The sequence below is a fragment of the Tamandua tetradactyla genome, chromosome 1 (genome assembly GCF_023851605.1).
Source record: "Tamandua tetradactyla isolate mTamTet1 chromosome 1, mTamTet1.pri, whole genome shotgun sequence".
In the NCBI taxonomy this organism is placed as follows: Eukaryota; Metazoa; Chordata; class Mammalia; order Pilosa; family Myrmecophagidae; genus Tamandua; species Tamandua tetradactyla.
Window position 1 is genome coordinate 193,844,327 of NC_135327.1, and position 19,952 is coordinate 193,864,278.

General features: G+C 41.5%; 1 non-coding gene across 1 annotated transcript; it reads right to left on the bottom strand.

The window, feature by feature from the left end:
* Positions 1 to 10,894: 10,894 nt before the first annotated feature.
* Positions 10,895 to 10,966, bottom strand: TRNAC-GCA (transfer RNA cysteine (anticodon GCA)). The gene has a single exon. It is a non-coding gene; the product is annotated as a tRNA-Cys (tRNA).
* Between the last annotated feature and the right edge of the window lie 8,986 nt (positions 10,967 to 19,952).

A 19,952-nucleotide genomic window follows, 5' to 3' on the forward strand; every position in this document is an offset into this window, starting at 1 on the left:
TTGTACATGTACATTGAAATGATTTCTAATTGTTTTGTTAATTCTTTTTTTAATTAATAAAAAAAAAAAAGAAAAAAAAAAAAAAAAAAAAAAAAAAGAAAAAAAAAAAAAAAAGATAAAATGTCCATAGATGAGAGGGTCTATATCTGAGCACTTTATTCGATTCCATTGGTCGATATATCTATCTTTATGCCAATACCATGCTGTTTTGACCACTGTGGCTTCATAATATGCCTTAAAGTCCGGCAGCGTGAGACCTCCAGCTTCGTTTTTTTTCCTCAAGATGTTTTTGGCAATTCGGGGCACCCTGCCCTTCCAGACAAATTTGCTTATTGGTTTTTCTATTTCTGAAAAATAAGTTGTTGGGATTTTGATTGGTATTGCATTGAATCTGTAGATCAATTTAGGTAGGATTGACATCTTAACTATATTTAGTCTTCCAATCCATGGACACGGTATGCCCTTCCATCTATTTAGGTCTTCTGTGATTTCTTTTAGCAGTTTTTTGTAGTTTTCTTTATATAGGTTTTTTGTCTCTTTAGTTAAATTTATTCCTAGGTATTTCATTCTTTTAGTTGCAATTGTAAATGGGATTTGTTTCTTGATTTCCCCCTCAGCTTGTTCATTACTAGTGTATAGAAACACCACAGATGTTTGAATGTTGATCTTGTAACCTGCTACTTTGCTGTACTCATTTATTAGCTCTAGTAGTTTTGTTGTGGATTTTTCCGGGTTTTCGACGTATAGTATCATATCGTCTGCAAACAGTGATAGTTTTACTTCTTCCTTTCCAATTTTGATGCCTTGTATTTCTTTTTCTTGTCTAATTGCTCTGGCTAGAACCTCCAACACAATGTTGAATAATAGTGGTGATAGTGGACATCCTTGTCTTGTTCCTGATCTTAGGGGGAAAGTTTTCAATTTTTCCCCATTGAGGATGATATTAGCTGTGGGTTTTTCATATATTCCCTCTATCATTTTAAGGAAGTTCCCTTGTATTTCTATCTTTTGAAGTGTTTTCAACAGGAAAGGATGTTGAATCTTGTCAAATGCCTTCTCTGCATCAATTGAGATGAACATGTGATTTTTCTGCTTTGATTTGTTGATATGGTGTATTACATTAATTGATTTTCTTATGTTGAACCATCCTTGCATACCTGGGATGAATCCTACTTGGTCATGATGTATAATTCTTTTAATGTGTTGTTGGATACGATTTTCTAGAATTTTATTGAGGATTTTTGCATCTATATTCATTAGAGAGATTGGTCTGTAGTTTTCTTTTTTTGTAATATCTTTGCCTGGTTTTGGTATGAGGGTGATGTTGGCTTCATAGAATGAATTAGGTAGTTTTCCCTCCACTTCGATTTTTTTGAAGAGTTTGAGGAGAGTTGGTACTAATTCTTTTTGGAATGTTTGATAGAATTCAGATGTGAAGCCGTCTGGTCCTGGGCTTTTCTTTTTAGGAAGCTTTTGAATGACTGATTCAATTTCTTTACTTTTGATTGGTTTGTTGAGGTCATCTATTTCTTCTTGAGTCAAAGTTGGTTGTTCATGTCTTTCCAGGAACCCATCCATTTCATCTAAATTGTTGTATTTATTAGCGTAAAGTTGTTCATAGTATCCTGTTATTACCTCCTTTATTTCTGTGAGGTCAGTAGTTATGTCTCCTCTTCCATTTCTGATCTTATTTATTTGCATCCTCTCTCTTCTTCTTTTTGTCAATCTTGCTAAGGGCCCATCAATCTTATTGATTTTCTCATAGAACCAACTTCTGGTCTTATTGATTTTCTCTGTTGTTCTCATGTTTTCAATTTCGTTTATTTCTGCTCTAATCTTTGTTATTTCTTTCCTTTTGCTTGCTTGGGATTAGTTTGCTGTTCTTTCTCCAGTTCTTCCAAGTCGATGGTTAATTCCTGCATTTTTGCCTTTTCTTCTTTTCTGATATAGGCATTTAGGGCAATAAATTTCCCTCTTAGCACTGCCTTTGCCGCATTCCATAAGTTTTGATATGTTGTGTTTTCATTTTCATTCGCCTCTAGGTATTTACTAATTTCTCTTGCAATTTCTTCTTTGACCCACTCGTTGTTTAAGAGTGTGTTGTTGAGCCTCCATGTATTTGTGAATTTTCTGGCACTCCACCTATTATTGATTTCCAACTTCATTCCTTTATGATCCGAGAAAGTGTTGTGTATGATTTCAATCTTTTTAAATTTGTTAAGACTTGCTTTGTGACCCAGCATATGGTCTATCTTTGAGAATGATCCATGAGCACTTGAGAAAAAGGTGTATCCTGCTGTTGTGGGATGTAATGTCCTATAAATGTCTGTTAAGTCTAGCTCATTTATAGTAATATTCAGATTCTCTATTTCTTTATTGATCCTCTGTCTAGATGTTCTGTCCATTGATGAGAGTGGTGAATTGAAGTCTCCAACTATTATGGTATATGAGTCTATTTCCCTTTTCAGTGTTTGCAGTGTATTCCTCACGTATTTTGGGGCATTCTGGTTCGGTGCGTAAATATTTATGATTGTTATGTCTTCTTGTTTAATTGTTCCTTTTATTAGTATATAGTGTCCTTCTTTGTCTCTTTTAACTGTTTTACATTTGAAGTCTAATTTGTTGGATATTAGTATAGCCACTCCTGCTCTTTTCTGGTTGTTATTTGCATGAAATATCTTTTCCCAACCTTTCACTTTCAACCTATGTTTATCTTTGGGTCTAAGATGTGTTTCCTGTAGACAGCATATAGAAGGATCCTATTTTTTAATCCATTCTACCAGTCTATGTCTTTTGATTGGGGAATTCAGTCCATTAACATTTAGTGTTATTACTGTTTGGATAATATTTTCCTCTACCATTTTGCCTTTTGTATTATATATATCATATCTGACTTTCCTTTTTCTACACTCTTCTCCATACCTCTCTCTTCTGTCTTTTCGTATCTGACTCTAGTGCTCCCTTTAGTATTTCTTGCAGAGCTGGTCTCTTGGTCACAAATTCTCTCAGTGACTTTTTGTCTGAGAATGCTTTAATTTCTCCCTCATTTTTGAAGGACAATTTTGCTGGATATAGGAGTCTTGATTGGCAGTTTTTCTCTTTTAGTAATTTAAATATATCATCCCACTGTCTTCTAGCTTCCATGGTTTCTGATGAGAAATCTACACATAGTCTTATTGGGTTTCCCTTGTATGTGTGTGTCCCTTGTATGTTTTTCTCTTGCTGCTTTCAAGATCCTCTCTTTCTCTTTGACCTCTGACATTCTAACTAGTATGTGTCTTGGAGAATAGACCTATTTGGGTCTAATGTCTTTGGGGTGCGCTGCACTTCTTGGATCTGTAATTTTAGGTCTTTCATAAGAGTTGGGAAATTTTCAGTGATAATTTCTTCCATTAGTTTTTCTCCTCCTTTTCCCTTCTCTTCTCCTTCTGGGACACCCACAACACGTATATTTGTGCGCTTCATATTGTCATTCAGTTCCCTGATCCCCTGTTCAAATTTTTCCATTCTTTTCCATATAGTTTCTGTTTCTTTTTGGAATTCAGATGTTCCATCCTCCAATTCACTAATTCTAGCTTCTGTCTCTTTAAATCTACCATTGTAGGTATCCATTGTTTTTTCCAGCTGTTCTACTTTGTCCTTCACTCCCATAAGTTCTGTGATTTGTTTTTTCAGTTTTTCTATTTCTTCTTTTTGTTCAGACCATGTCTTCTTCATGTCCTCCCTCAATTTATCGATTTAGTTTTTGAAGAGTTTTTCCATTTCTGTTTGTATATTCAGCATTAGTTGTCTCAGCTCCTGTATCTCATTTGAACTATTGGTTTGTTCCTTTGACTGGGCCATATTTTCAGTTTTCTGAGCGTGATCCGTTATCTTCTGCTGGCGTCTGGGCATTTAATCAGATTTCCCTGGGTGTAAGACCCCGCAGGTTGAAAGATTTTTCTGTGAAATCTCTGGGCTCTGTTTTTCTTATCCTGCCCAGTAGGTGGCGCTCGTGGCGCTCATCTGTCTGTGGGTCCCACCAGTAAAAGATGCTGTGGCTCCTTTAATTTGGAAAACTCTCGCTGTAGGGGGGGTCGCCAGCCGAAGCGGCTTGGGGGAGTGCCAATCCGAATCTCCCAGCCGGCCTGGGGATCTGCACACGGGGAGGGTCGCCGGCCTCCGTGCTTGGGGGAGCGCCTGTCCAAATTTCCCAGCCGGCCCGGGGCGCCAAGCGTGGCAGGGGGGCACCAGCCGCCGCGGCTTGGGGACGTGTCTATCCACCGTTCCCAGCCGGACTGGGAAGCCACGTGTTTGGAAGGAACCCTGGTCGCTGTTCTCTGCGACTTGGGGATCTCCGATCCAATTCTCCCAGCTGGTCCGGGGGGCCGTGCGTGGGGTGGTGGCGCCAGCCGCCACGGTTTGAGGGCACCGCCTATCCAATTCTCCCAGCCGACCTGGGAAGGAGGGAGGGAGGGACTCCAGCCGCCTGCCACCCCGACCCGGGGAAGCCCGCGCCCCTCGGCGATCTCACCAGAGAGGGTTCTCCCAGCCAGTCAGCCATTCCAGAATGGGGTACACTGTCTTCTTGGTCTCTGTCGTGGCTCCGGGAGCTGTTCTGTATCGTTTCTACTTCTCTAGTAGCTGTTCTGGAGGAGGAACTAAGACCCGCGTGTCTTACTAAGCCGCCATCTTCTCCAGAAGTCTTTATATAGAACAGATTTTAAAGTTCGGTATGGATTATAGTTCCATCTTCTAGCTGCTCCAAGACACATGCTCAGCAGGAGGAGGATGTGCGTGGCCCTAAGGAGGGGACATTCCTCTCTCCCCGTGGTGCCATCGCAGGTCCTGTTCCCATGTGGACACGGCCGGAGGAGGGTGGAGTTGCTGTGAGGCCTGCAGGCCCAGTGCCCAGTCAGGAGCTGGTCCAGCCACCACTAACAAATGTCCAGGACAACAGCCACCCAGGTGCCAAGGACGTGTGCCTCGGCCTTTGTGTTCTTGAGGTCTGAGTTTGGGGTGTAGGGGTGAGGATAAGAGGCATTAACACTATTGTGTTAGTGTGTCCGTGTGTGCACACGTGTGTATGCAAGGAGATCTTATCTGGCTAGGTGGGCTGCCTAGGATACTACCTCTAAACAAGCCAATCAAGGAGATTAACTTGTATTTGTCTGTGAGATGGAGGGGATTAGAGGTTTGATGCAAGGTGGAGAGAGCTGGGCCCCACTGGAGAAGGATAGGTTGGCTCCTCTAGGATGGGGAAGGAGGGTTTTGATTGTGGAGGAGGTAGAGACTTAAACTTAGTAAGACAGTCTTTGGGGAGGAGTCGCAAAAAAGCAGGTGTCCCGGGGCAGCTGGGATCACCTGTGCTTGGCCCTAAGGGAGCAGAGCCACATGGGGAGCTGCTTGCCTCAAAACTGCCCTGACAGATGTGGGTGAGGCGTGGGATTCAGTGACCACTGCAGACTGCCCAAACTGCAGGTTCTTACAGAAAACAGCAGGAAGGAGGAGGGAAGGGAGACCCTTAAACAGATCCACTGGGAGACCCTCACAAAGTCCACCCATTTTGGTGGATGTGACATAAGCTGAATTTAATTTGTTTTATTTTTCCATCGTAAATTGTGAGTTTTAAAAAATAAATACTGAATTTACATGGTATGACATTCAAATTGTACAAAAAAAGTATGCAGTGAAAATTCTTCCTCTCACCCCTATCCAACAAGCCTCCCATTTTCAGACCCTGGAGGAAACCATGCTAACACTCTATGTACTCTTCCAGAGATGGTTTGCACATGTGAATAATTAATGTATTTTTTCCCTTCTTTTTCTCAAACACAGATGGTAGCATAATATATACACAATACTGCCTATTGCTTTTCTCATCTAATTTAATTTCTATAAAGAAAAACTGTATTTCTTACTAGCAGTCATTTTGATCTGTTTTTCCCCTCAATACAGTAAACATTAATTAAATCAAACCAGCTCCATTCCTACAAAAAGGCATCCCTGGGAAAGAAACAAAGGCTCAAAGTTCTGGGGTGCACTCAGTTCTGTAACAGGAGAGAAGAGGAAGACTTCCTAATAGGACTTCAGATCCTCCACCTTTACCAGTTGCAAGACTTACCATAAGACCCAACACAGGGCAAAGGGAAGTTTGGCAGCTATTTCAGTGATTGAAAGAAGGAATATGAGACAGATTTGAACCAGGGCATCTTAATCTGCTGTCAAGTGCTTTACCCCTTAACCATAGGCCCTATTAGGACAAGTGAGCCTTATTAGGACTTTTCAATTTGGTAGCCATACTCAAGATAAGCTGTAACAAACAGGACAATGTTTGTTGGCCACTTATAATGTGCTAGACACACTGTTGTAAGAGGTTCATATATATAATTATTTTAATCCTTCTAACACCCTTTGATTACCCTTTGTGGTAATACTATCATCATTATCATCATCAACATGGTCATTGTGGATAAGGAAACAACGACACAGAGAAAACAAGGAAGTAACTTTCCCCAAATCACAGAGTTAAGTAGCAGAATCAAGAGTTAAACAACCACTACATTATCTTGCCTTGACTCAGCTGCCCTTTGAGAGGGGTGTGTGGGGTCTTGCTGGCTCATGTCCAGTTCTTCTGCCTGCCCTGTGGCAAACAGCCCTCCCCTGATACCTTCCCACCAGTCCTGCAAACTCTTGCCCTTTTCAACAATTAGGCTGCAGAGAGAAGCAAAGAAGTTGACCTTACCCAATGCCTTAAGAGAGACTTCTGGAAATAAGAAGGTGTATTAGTTAGGGTTCTCTAGAGAAACAAAATCAACAAGGAACACTCACAAATATAAAATTTATAAAAGTGTCTCACGTAACTGCAGGAACGCAGAGTCCAAGATCCACAGGGCAGGCTGTGAAGCCGACGATTCTGATGGAGGGTCTGGACAAACTCCACGGGAGAGTCTCACCAGCTGAAGCAGGAAGAGAGCCTGCCTCTTCTGAATACTCCTTAAAAGGCTTCCAGTGATTAGATTGAGCATCACTCACTGCAGAAGACACTCCCCTCGGCTGATTACAAAGGAATCAGCTGTGGATGCAGCTGATGTGATCATGATTTAATTCTATGAAATGTCCTCATTGCAACAGACAGGCCAGCACTTGCCCAACCAGACAAACAGGTACCACCACTTGGCCAAGTTGACACATGGACCTGACCATGACAGGAGGCTTGAACTGAACTTTTCTAAATTTGTGTATTAATAAATTTCTGTTTGAGGAATGTATCACATGGCACATAATTGGAAATATACAAAATGGAATACAAGGAAAAATTAAGACTCCAGTCCATCCATGTCACCCAGCTACCAGGTAAGCCTCTTCACTGATTTCTTGTTGTATGTATACACTAAAAAAGGAATATTAAAAAAAATAAGGGGGATATTTTCTTCAGGGTTTATTGTAGTTTATCATAGGGCATTTAATATGCAATTATAATATATTTATTCTAGTGCATGTACATATGCATATTGTGCATGTATGTATATATATTCAAATATGTACAAAACTAGATATAACTGCCTTGCACCTACACTTTATACACTATAAAGAAAACAATTTTAGAAATTAATCCAAATGAAATATACATCCAATCATATTCAAATTAGTAGCAGTCCAGATGAAATTGTTCTGTTAGAATGTGTTCTTTGCATGGTGCTTGTGATACTACCAACTGCTACAGAGTTTCTGTCCCGTACCTGTGAGGGCTCCTTTCTCCCCCAACTGTTCTCTGAACTTCTGCAAAAACCTGTTTCCATATGACACACCTAACACTTTACCTCTCTTGGCTCAAATGCCTCTCTTGTTGATCAAGTTAGAGTCTGTGCTTTTTCTCATCACAGGTATTAAAGTACAGCCTGGTGATAACTTACACTCAGACAGGCACACTCAAGCACTGAGCACCAAGAAACAACTCTTGATTCCACACTCTGGCACTGAGTACCGAGAAACAGCTCTTGATTATAAGGGGGCCAGCCAAAAAATCCATGGCATTCCTGTATTTAAAATTGGTATTAAAATAGGAATGGAGAAATTAAAAATTCTTATGAGAACTCAGGGACCCCTGAAAAGCACTGATCTAGCTGTCCCCCTCATGATAGCTACCTGTAAAGAGATTCAGATGCCTGTCCCCACACATTTGGGCTACTAACAATAGTTAGGACTAGAACTTGCTGATTTTGATTTTTGCTCCTCAAACCTTGCTGAAAGTATGGGCTGCCCTTCTTTCACTTTCTCCTCTCCCCCCTCCCCTGTTCACCCTCTTGACCAGCCACTGACATGAGCCTTTCGGAGAAAAATCGTTCCTAAGGAATAATTACTGGTAAGGTGGTGTCTAAAGAAGTTGAGGAACTGTAAAGTCCTTGCTACGTAGGGTGAACAGAAGTCTTTGTTAATAGGAACAATCTTGCTTTCCGGTCTGTTGCCCTGGCACCTCATTCATGGAATCAAATTGACACTTTGGAAGTTCATTTTGCCAAAGTTGTAACTTCAGATATTATTGTAAATGCATTGTAAACTTGGTTTAAAAGTTTAACATTGAAGATAGACTTGTTTTTGCAGTAAAAATAAAATAATATTTTGAAACGTTTAGGGAATTGCAATAATTAAAACAAAATTTGCAAACAGGACATCGTTGAAATGTATCCTTGCAAAAGCAGGAGAGAAATTGAACAAATTAAACAATAATAGTTCAAATGGTATGCAAAATACAATTCTGAGATTCTAGAATTGCACTTGTGATATCTTGACTTGTGGGAAGAATCTTTTGATGGCGCTCCTAATTTAAACTGGAGAAATTTCTATTCTGTACCTGAAAGGAACAAAATTTAAAAGGCCTTTGATTTTTGATATCTAAATTTAGGGGAATCTTCCAAAGAATGTTTGAACTCTTCATTTGAAGAGTTTTATCTCGTGACTTTTGGGGGGAGGAAATATTCTTTGAATGGAAGCAAAGACAGTACCTATGAAATTTTTGTGACTGAAATATTTACATAATGTGATATAAAAACTTAGAATTGAGACTGTTCTTCATTTAGCATAGTTTATTCTGAGCTTACCAGTTATTTCAGCACCTGAATCAAGAGTATTTTAACTAAAAATATTAGGAATACAGAGACGTGTCAATTGAAGGTATCTGCAATTTCAAATGCCACAAGCATTTATGGGAGAAAAAGAGGAAAATACTGAAAAAAATACATTCTTCGGAATAACACCGTTGACACAGTATTAGAGACAGATATATCTAAGACACTGATTAAAGCATATGACTATATACCAGGAATAATTATTCTGTTTGTGTTATTTTTTAACTGGTCGAGTAATACAAAAAAGCTTTTTTGAATTTTTGCTTTAATGTCTACAAATTTTTTTTATTTTTTAGAAAGAATTTTATTTTGTGAAAATAAAATAAATATTGCAGGTTTCCTATATAGTAAGACAAACAGAGAAATATTTCCAAAAAGTATATAATTTTCAATTATTTTTAGGATCCCTGTTTACTCCCCAAGGCATTCTTATTTGAACAATAATTACTAGGTAGCTAGAAAGTCTGACTACCTATTGCACCCAGTTGCCTTATCTGCTGTCAACTGCTATCAAAACTTGTGGTCCAGCTCACCTGGAAATCTGTTCTACACCTTCTCCAGACCTTGGGAGCTGGAAGAGCAAGCCAGTGAAAAAGGACCATCTCTTGGGACTGCCTAGCAATCCTCTTTGCCTCAGGCTAAGATGATGAGGAACATAGGGTGACCGCAGAACTGCAACCCAACTCCATCTTCTGACTCCTCTGTGGGACTGTTTTCCCTCCTCTACACTCTGGGGAGCAAGAGGAGCTTCCCTGAACTCTGGCCAATCCCACCCAAATCCATTCATTCCATCGAAACTGCAGGGACCTAGGGAGGCTTTCCATGGTTGCATTGTCCCACTGTCCAGTACAGTAGCCACCAGTCACGTAGGCTATTGAGTGCTTGAAAAGTAGTTAGTAGTCTGAATTGAGAGGTACTGTAAGAGTAAAATGCACACCGGGTTTTAAAGGTTTAGTTCAAAAATAAAAGAAGATAAAATATCTCGTTTATAATTTTTTATGTTGGTTACGCGATGAATTGAGAATGTTTTGGATATACTGATTAAGCGAAATATGCTATGGAATTAATTTCTCCTGTTTGCTTTACTTTTTAAAACGTGGCTACTAGAAATCTTTTAATTAGATTCCTGGTTTGCGTTATATTTCTACCGGACAGCTCCGGTCTAGACCTCGGCCTTGGGGGACATGAGGCCAGAGGGCCGCCTCGATGGGCACCCCCTGGGGCCGCCCAGGACCCCCACGCAGAGCAGCCTTTGTGTTCATTCTCTAGGGTCCTGTTTCATGGAATCCTGTTCTCCAGGCTGTGGGAATAAAAAAGACCCTGCGATTGGTAGTCAAAGGATCACCACCTTTTCAAAAGTCACCTTCACAGTGGCCTCCAGGCCTCGAAAAAGTTAATTCCCTCCCTCCTCTCTCTCCCCCCCTTTCCCCACCCCTGTCTCCCCTTCTGTCCTCCTCTCCCCCTCCCTCTCTCTTTCTGCCTTAGTTTCCTTACTTGTAAAGTGGGGAAAACAATGAAAAGACCTACCATGAAGGCTTCTTGTGAGGAAATAAGAATGTGGTATTTAAAACGCACTTCGGAAATGGCAAATAACATAGGAACGATAGTCACTACGATTAGGTAGCAACAGAACACAGGGGAAGACCGTCAAACAACCCACAGACGACGGAGTCAGGAGGTAAAGTACACCCGAGGGTGGGACGGGGATGATTCCTATTTTCAGGTCTCAAGTTAAGAGTATGTTTGTCTTCCCAGAGCCTGGAAATTTCAAAAATGGTGACGCTTATAGGGGGCACCCGGATTTGAACCGGGGACCTGTTGATCTGCAGTCAAATGCTCTACCCCTGAACTATACCCCCTGGCGCTGGGAATCTTCCCACTTAGCCCTTTACGCTTAAGGAGACACATCCGCGTCCCATAAGAGATGATTGTTTCTGAATCTTCAGCTTTGTTTCCCCTTTGTCACTCTTCACCTCAGCCTTCCTATTCTGCAGTCACACTCCAAAACTTTCTTCCCCACCTTTGGTGCTTTGATTGATTTGGTCACGATCTTTTGCCCTCAGCAGCAGGCAGTCACGCACCCTCTCCTTCTACATCGGGGAAAAACCCAGGCAACCTGGAGCTCTTCACCACATCTAGCTTTGGATCCGAGAGCCAAACCCAACTTGTTTATTCAGTCAGTCCCCCTCCATGTCTAATTCTCTTTATCTACCCTTTCCTGTCTTTTGTATTTTATTTTGTTTTATTTTATTTAGCCCTCTCTGCTTGTCTTTCCTCTTCCCGTCGTTCTCTGAAGTCACTCACGCGTCTTCCCTACACCGGCAGTCCTTTCCTAACCACACACACCTCGGTTGGTCCTTTTTCTCCTTCAAGTATTTTCTTTTCCAAACTAACTCCTTATCTGAGATGTAAATGAAAGCCCAGGTCTAGTAAATAGAAGTTGGACCATTTATTCTGAAAACAAAAATAGGTGATGGAAGCTCAGTAAAAAGAGACAGTATCGAAGGACTTGTTCTATAAAATATTAGAACACCTACTAAAACTCAAGAATGAAAACAGTGCAAGAACAGAAGAGACACATCCAACAAACAGAATACAGACATGGGAATACACCATGGTATGTGTGTAAATTTAATGAAGTATAATTGCTAGTGTTTATTGAACAATAACTATGTGGCAGGCACTGCTCGCAACAGCCCTGCAGGAGAGGTACTCTATTCTCCCCATTTTACAGATGAGGGAACTAAGGTTCAGAGATTTAATTAAGTTGTCCGGTGTCAAATAATTAGTGAGCTGTCATGCAAACTCAAGCAGTCTGGTGTCCACACACTTAACCACAATACTGCCTAATAAGTATAGCAATCATACACTCAGAGGGAAAGGAAGGGTTATTTGGTTATTTCCATAATTATACAGGAAGAATTAGTTCACATTTGGGAATAAAATTAAAGTAGCAACTAAAACTCACATCATACACCAAAATAAAGTTCAGGTAGATGAAAGCATTAAATATGAAATATTTAACGTAAATAAAAGTACAAAAACATACAAATAAACTTCTAATGAATAACTGAATGGCAGGGAAGGGCTTTCTAAGACACAATGGAAGAAATCCCAACAGAAGACTTGGATACATAAATATTAGAAGTTTACATACCTAAAAAATTATTTTTTCCTGATAATTAAAAACATCCATTAACTGACTATGGCAAGAATTCTATAGCATAGCATAAATTAAGGATCAAATATATACATATCACATCAGAGACTTGACTGGAGCCTTTAGAGTCCTCAGCTGGAGAAGGAGGTGGGGCTAGGGGTTCCATGGATGTTAGGAGGAGAGACTTGGACTGAACGGAGAGCAGCTGTCTGGTTTCACTGCTTTTCTTGGTATCTCTTCTCTCTGGTCTTAGTGAATCTGCACCTGGTTATCTCGGACATTATTTCTCTCTATGGGAATTTAATGCCATTGCTTGTGGGATCTTCTGAGCCTTGACCTTGCACACTGAGGATCAGAGGAATGGTTCCTGTGGCATCTCCCACTGCCCCTGTGAAGGTGCCCTGGGTTGCACAGCTGGTCCTGCCAGGTGCTGCTTCCACTCTGGCAGGTACCACTCCCGTGCAGCTGTCCCTCGTGGGGCATGTTTGGCATCACTAGTACATACAGACCTTTCTTCCTGGAACGCTTGCCTCCTTTTGATCCCAGATCAGCTTGCTGTATAGGCCTTTCCACCCTTCAGCTCATGATTTTGGGAAAATATTTGTACTATTTACGACAGACAAAATACTACAACTTAATATCCTTAAATGGCAAAGGCCACTGTTGGGGATTGAATCGTACCCTCCACAAAAGGCATTTTCAGGCTCCAACCCCTCATCCTGTGGCTGAGAATCCATTTGTAAATAGGGCCTTTGAAGATGTTATTAGTTAAGGTGTGCCCAGACTGAATGTGAGTGTGTTTCCATTCAATGTAGCTGAAGTCCTTATAAACAAAAGAAATTGGACACAGAAAGAGAAGATATGGGGAGCATCCAGTAGCTGGAAGTCAAATAAAAATATATAAACAAATATAACAAGAGACTAGTGAAATCAACTAATTCCTTTTGATCCAGTCATAATTCTGTGTCTATAAATACATTCTTAGAAAAAAAAAAGCCTAAAATATGAAAAAACTACTGGCTCAGAAAATATATATATATATATAAACGAAAAACATACAAACAAGTATTAGAGAGGTGGTTAAGTAAAGTATGGTGCATTCATGTGATAGAAATCTAGGTAACAATTAAAAATGTTTAATTTACAAGAAAATGTGAGTTATATATCAAGTCAGTGATCCTCAGTTCTGACTGTATCTTCCCAGGTAGGGAGATTTTTAAAACATTAATGCAGGGAGGAAGGGTCAGACCCATTGAATCAGAATAACCAGGGGTGACACCCCCACCGATGTTTTTTAAAAAACGTCTCAGGAGATTCAAATGTGCAGCCTTGATTGTGAATCATTGTGTTGAATGACAGAGGGCATTATCTCAAATATAAAAATAGACAAAGAAAAAAGCTAAAAGGAAATCTTTTGAAATCCTAGTGGTTCTTATTTCCTTAGTAAGATTATTAACGGTTATTTCTAGTTTATAATTTTCTGTATTTTCAGTAAAGGGTAAATGTTTTTTCATAAACCAATTAGAAATATTTCAAGTGTTTTCAAAGGACCTACAAAAAGCACCTAGAGGCCTCTGAATTTTAAATTAGGACCTTCCTAAAATATAGTCAAATACCTTTCCTCAGTCCATACCCCCAAAAGACTAGCCCCTCCTCCTTAGTCTCCTTCCTATCCAAAATACACCCTGGGACTCGTGTCGAACGTCAACGGTCCTCCACTCGGGGACATTTATGTGGCCCTTCTGGAAGTGAACCTACCTGTTCTGCTGCCCCCAGCATCGCCCTGCTAGGATCACAGTTACCCATATGTCTGCAACTAATTTGCATCATTTGCTCCTTGGCATAACGGTGAGGGCTAACAAACAAATAGGGGGAGGATGGATGATTTTTAAGCTTCTTTCTACTCTCTGTACTCTCCCAACTTTCTGTAATAAAATGCATCTGTGCTGGTTTGAAAGGATGTGTGTCCCCTAGAAAGGCCATGTTTTAATCCTAATCCCATTTTGTAAAAGTGGCCGTTTCTTCTAATCCCTATTCAGCATTGTATGTTTGAAACTGTAATTAGATCATCTCCCTGGAGGTGTGATGTAATCGAGAGTGGTTGTCAAACCGGATTAGGTGATGACATGTCTCCACCCGTTTGGGTGGGTCTTGATTAGTTTCTGAAGTTCTATAAAAGAGAAAACATTTTGGAAAATGAGAGATTCAGAGAAGCAGAGAATGCTGCAGCACCACGAAGTAGAGAGTCCACCAGCCAGCGACCTTTGGAGATGAAGGAAAACGCCTCCCAGGGAGCGTCATGAAATAGGAAACCAGGAGAGAAAGCTAGCAGATGACACCGTGCTCGCCACGTGTCCTTCCAGCTGAGAGAGAAGCCCTGACTGTGTTCACCACGTGCCCTTCCACTTGAGAGAGAAACCCTGAACTTCATCGGCCTTCTTGAACCAAGGTATCTTTCCCTGGATACCTCTGATTGGACATTTCTATAGACTTGTTTTAATTGGGACATTTTCTTGGCCTTAGAACTGTAAACTAGCAACTCATTAAATTCCCCCCTTTTAAAAGCCATTCCATTCTGGTATATTGCATTCTGGCAGTTAGCAAACTAGAACAGTATCTCATTCAAAATCAGAAAAAACAATATCACAAACTTAAGCACATTCCTTTCTAATAGTTGCAGACAATACCATAAGTAATTGCTTAATTAGATAAAAATAATCAGCGGAATGCTCATTTGGGAAATTATAATTTACATAACTCATTTAAGCATTTATATGAATAATTATGTCCATTTTGCAGATGAAGACACAGCCTCAGAAAGTTTTCAAGGGATTCAATTTCATGATGTCTCCCTCCGGGTCCAGGGCTCTTTTTCCCACCAACTTCTTCTGTCTTTTGTCTAGTAAGGGCTGGAAAATTGGCATACAAGGGCAGAATAATTTGGGGATCTATAAACATTACCACCCCACTCCCAACCCCACCCCCCCGCCTTTAAGGACATGTGTTCATCTAAGATATTTATATCGGCCAACATTTATTATTTACTATGTTTTGGCACATAGTAAAATTTCCCATTTAATCTTCACAACCATCCTTTGAGGTAAGTATAATTATTATGTCCTATTAAGGAGCTAACATAATCCCCATTTTATAGAAAAAGAAACAGACTCATAGGGATTAAGTACCTTTCATTCACTCATTCAACAAATACTTTCTAGACACCTACTGTGTTCCAGGTTCTTATCTGGGCATTGAGGACTCAGCAGCGAACAAGCAAACAAGGTCCCTGCACTCAGGGAGGAGTTTATTTTCCAAGAGATGCAGGGTGACAGAGGAGTAAACAAATAAATGAACAAGGTAATTGCAGATACTGAAAATACTATAGGAAAATAAGATAGGGTGATGTGATAGAAAATGACTGAGGTGAGACTGCGTGTTCAGGGATGTGACAGTTTGAGCTGACACGTGAATGATAAGAAGCCAGTAGTATAAAAATCCAGACCTAGAGGACTCCAGGCAGTGGGGCCAGCTTGGGAGGATTAAGAAGCATGGATAATGCCAGTGTGGCTGATGCAAAGGGAGAGAGCAGGACAGTGTGGTGTGAGCCTTGTAAGCCACAGTCAGAAGATGGGTTTAATTTCAGGTGCATGTAGGAAAGAAGGGAACATGGAAAAGATGCAGACCTGTCTCTCTCTGGTATACACCAGCCACTGCCTCCAATGCCTTCCTGGATGGGCTCTCTGGAGTAGACTCAAAACAGGTTCTCACTATCTCTTGCCTGTTCTCTGGTGACTTATTCCTCTTGTCAGTCTGAAGCCTCCTTCCAGCATGTATTTAACTTTGTTCCAGTTTATTCAGTTAACCTGGTTCCTGCCCTCATGGAGAATAATTTCTAGTGGAGGCCGCATACCCGAACATGTACTTTCACTCAGTACTTCAATTACAGTTGTACTAACTGCCGTGAGACCATGGATTTGGGTAGGGTGGGGGTGCGGTTAACCTCATCTGGAGGTCTGGGGAGAGCTTCTCAGAGAAAGCGACATTTCCATAAAACCTTGAGGAGATGAGTGGGCCAGGGAGGTGGGGTAACATGGATGAAGGCCACAAACAGAAACGCAGAAAGAGGCCCTGGTGCTGGAGTCTGGGGAGACAGACCAAGTTGGGGCTGAGGAGGCAGACATTGCCTGTAACAGGAAGAGCCTGGTCCGCCCTGGTAGAGATTTTGGACTTCACCCTAAAAGCAAAAGGTGTTATGCAGGAGAAGACCATGATTAAATTTTCACTTTAAAGATCGCTCTGGCTGCCTAATGTTCCCAAAGCACAGCTTCATCAAGTTAAATTCAAATGTAATCACTCTATATGACTCAACCGTACCATTCCCAGGACACCACCCACCTGCACATCAATCACTCTGAACCATGTGGTTCCTTAAACCCCTTCAGAGCCATAGAAAACAAGCTCCTAATTCTCAGCTCTTCCTGTCAATGCCCTATTTATTTCCCAGAGATAAAAAGTATCAAACTGTCAACCTTACTGTGGAACAGTTTGGTAATATGCATCAAAAGCCTTAAAAATGTCCATACTCTTTGACCTGACAAATCTACTTCTAGGTATGTAATTTTTGGACATAATTAGGCAAATATTTGCAAATTTACCAAGGAGTTAAAAAAAAAAAAAAAATCCAGCCCATCATCAGAACAGTTTCTCAAGGTCCACCAATGCATTGTACATCTGCCATTTGCCTAATTAACTTAAGCTTTGGTTTCCGGTATTTATAAAATGGGAACCGTAGGTGTGCCAGTTTGAAGGGATTTATGTATCCTAGAAAAGCCATGTTTTAATTCTGATCCAATCTTGTGGAACAACCATTTCTCTTAATCCCTATCCAAAATGTAGGGTGGAAACTTGATTAGGTTATCTCCATGGAGATGTGGCACACCCAACTGTGGGTATTAACTTGATTAGATGGATATGTGACTCCATTCCCGGCGGGTCTTGATTAGTTTACTGGAATCCTTTAAAAGAGGAAGCATTTTGGAGAAAGCTTCAGAATGACAAGAGAACAACCAAGTCCACCAGTGAGCGACCTGTGGAGATAAAGAGGGAGAATGTGCTTCAAGAAGCTTCAGGAAGCAAGAAGCCTGGGAGAGGAAGCTAGAAGATGTCACCATGCTCACTTTGGGCCTTTCCAGTTGGGAGAGAAAGCTTGAACTTCATCGGCCTTTCTTGAGTGAAGGTAACCTCTTATTGGTGTCTTAATTTGGACATTTTTATAGAGTTGCTTTAATTGGGACATTTTCATGGCCTTAGAACTGTAAACTAGCAACTCATTAAATTCCCCTTTTTAAAAGCCATTCTAGTTCTGATATGTCGCATTCCCACAGCTAGCAAACTAGAACGGTAGGTGAAGCATAAAATGAAATGCGGCATGTTAAAGTGTTTTATAAACTGCAAAGCGTGATATAAATTCAAGGACTTTAAATTCTTCCTTCTTGGAACCTCACAGGCTTCTGGGCTTTTTTTTTTCTGCTCCTCTCTGCAAGGGATTTTAGCCATTGATGTACATAGTCTTGCCTCTATTATACCTGTAAATTCCGGAGGCCTAACCATTGTTTGTGGGTGCCGCAGCGCCGGAATTACAGAGAGGAGGGGCAACCCTGTTTGGCAAGGGAAACTGATGGTTCGTCTTTTAGCTGCGTCTGCACCGCAAACCCAACGTTTTTAGCAGAGGACCCATTTCTAGACCTGGGATTGGTATTTCCACCCGCGAAGACCCACCCTGGACCACGCGACGGTCCCGCTGCGCCTTCGCGCCACCACCGAGAGGCTCCCAGCCTTCGGCGCGTTCCTAGAGCGGCCCGAGCGGGCCAGGTGCGGGTGCGGCGGCCTCCCCGGGCCTCCCTGGCGCCGGCCAGCAGAGGGCAGCACGCCCCGCGGTCGGGCTCGCGCCCGGCCCGACGTGGCACCGGCACCTTGAGCAAGGCCTTGAGCCAGTGGCCCCCCAAACGTCCGCCCGCGCCGCCTGTCCGTGAGTGAGTGCGGACCATGCAGCAGCGAGCTGTGTGGTCTGATGTGTTCAGTGAAATTGGTGAGATGCGGCTTAGGCAAAGGAATTTCTAAAACAAAGAAGGTATATAATATCAAAAATATAATAATATACAATAAAATAATATAGAACGTTAATAATATGTACGAAACCCTTGCCACATTACCTCACAGCAACTCTTACAGCAATCCTGTGAGATGAACTGTTATCTCCTCATTTTACAAAATTCTGAAATTTTGAAGAACTGGGTCACTCAGCCAGTAAGTGACAGCTGTGAGTCAAGCTAGGGAGATGTGAGATACCCCTGTCCTCTGGGGGAGCCAGGGCGCTCAGTCTGTGGACAAGACTCAGAAGGGGTTGGCGGGCTGGCATTGGGAGAGGACGCGCCAGAGCTCCCCAAAGCCTGTATTTTGTGTCATGACTATAGGGAACCAAAAAGACATAGCAAAGAGGAGAGATTTAAAACGAGAGAAACTTTCAGAGCCGCTGTTTGTCTTGTGCCAGCACAGACGAAGTGACAGCTTGACAATTCACTGATAAGTAGAGGAAGGGTGGACGAGCTGGAGCAGATGCCACCAGAAACTCCAACGGCTCTATCTCTGTACAGTCCTAGTGACTCTCTACCCTTGGACTCCTTATCAGGGAGGGGGTAACCTTCCTTCAAAGGACAGGGCAGCCCGAGAAGGATTTTCGTCATCACCTTAGACAGGCTGCTATCATGGTAAGAGGATTTGGCAGTACATACCTCACAGTGTCTTGGGGACTCTTACCTAAAATTTGGGCAAAAATGTAAAAGAGGATGATAAAATACATTTTTAAATGATATATTTTAAAGGTTTGGGATGAGGTTTAATAAAGAAAGTAATATCCATTCCAGCTGGGCAGACACTTAAGATTTTATCCATACTTCTTCTTGCATACTGTCACCTATGGCTTTTTCATCCATTCATCTAACATTTATTGAGTACCTAGTATGTGCCAGACCCCATGTCAGACACTGGAATTTGCAAATAAATGAACAAAAGCGGTCCCTGACCTTGGCCAATATCCAACACACAATGCCAGCTGAGTGCCCCACTTGAGGTGTGCATCAAATCTAGGAAAGCTCTGAGGAGAAGGACCCTCAACGCTGGCTGCCTCGTTGTTTGTGTAATCTGCGGGGTTGTAATTTGCACTTAATATTTTCCCTTATCACAATGTAAGCATTTGCTGTTAAAATTTAATGTTGGGGATCCCGATAGCTTTCTGATGGGTGTTTTTAGACATCTGTGCTGCTGTGTACTCCCTTGATTTTCAGGGATTCTTGGTGGATTGTTAGCTCACTGGATTTCACTGATGCAGTTACAGGGACTCGCTATTTCCTGATAAGAACTTCTGCCAGGTAATGAGGTTCTAGAGGGTAGAATGCATTTATACCCTAAAAGGAAGAAATAAACTTAAGAAGCCCTGTGCTCTGTCAAAGATTTAAGTAAGCAGGGAAGTGTCACTGGATAAATTAAACATAGAGTTTGGATTAAGACTGGGAAATATTGAAGGAAGGGGGAAAGGTGGTTATGACATGGCCAGGGCAGAGACTTTTTGAGGTGGGACCTCTTTTTGGAGACCGCTTTGTCCAGTCGTTGGGGGCTGGAGGAGGGCC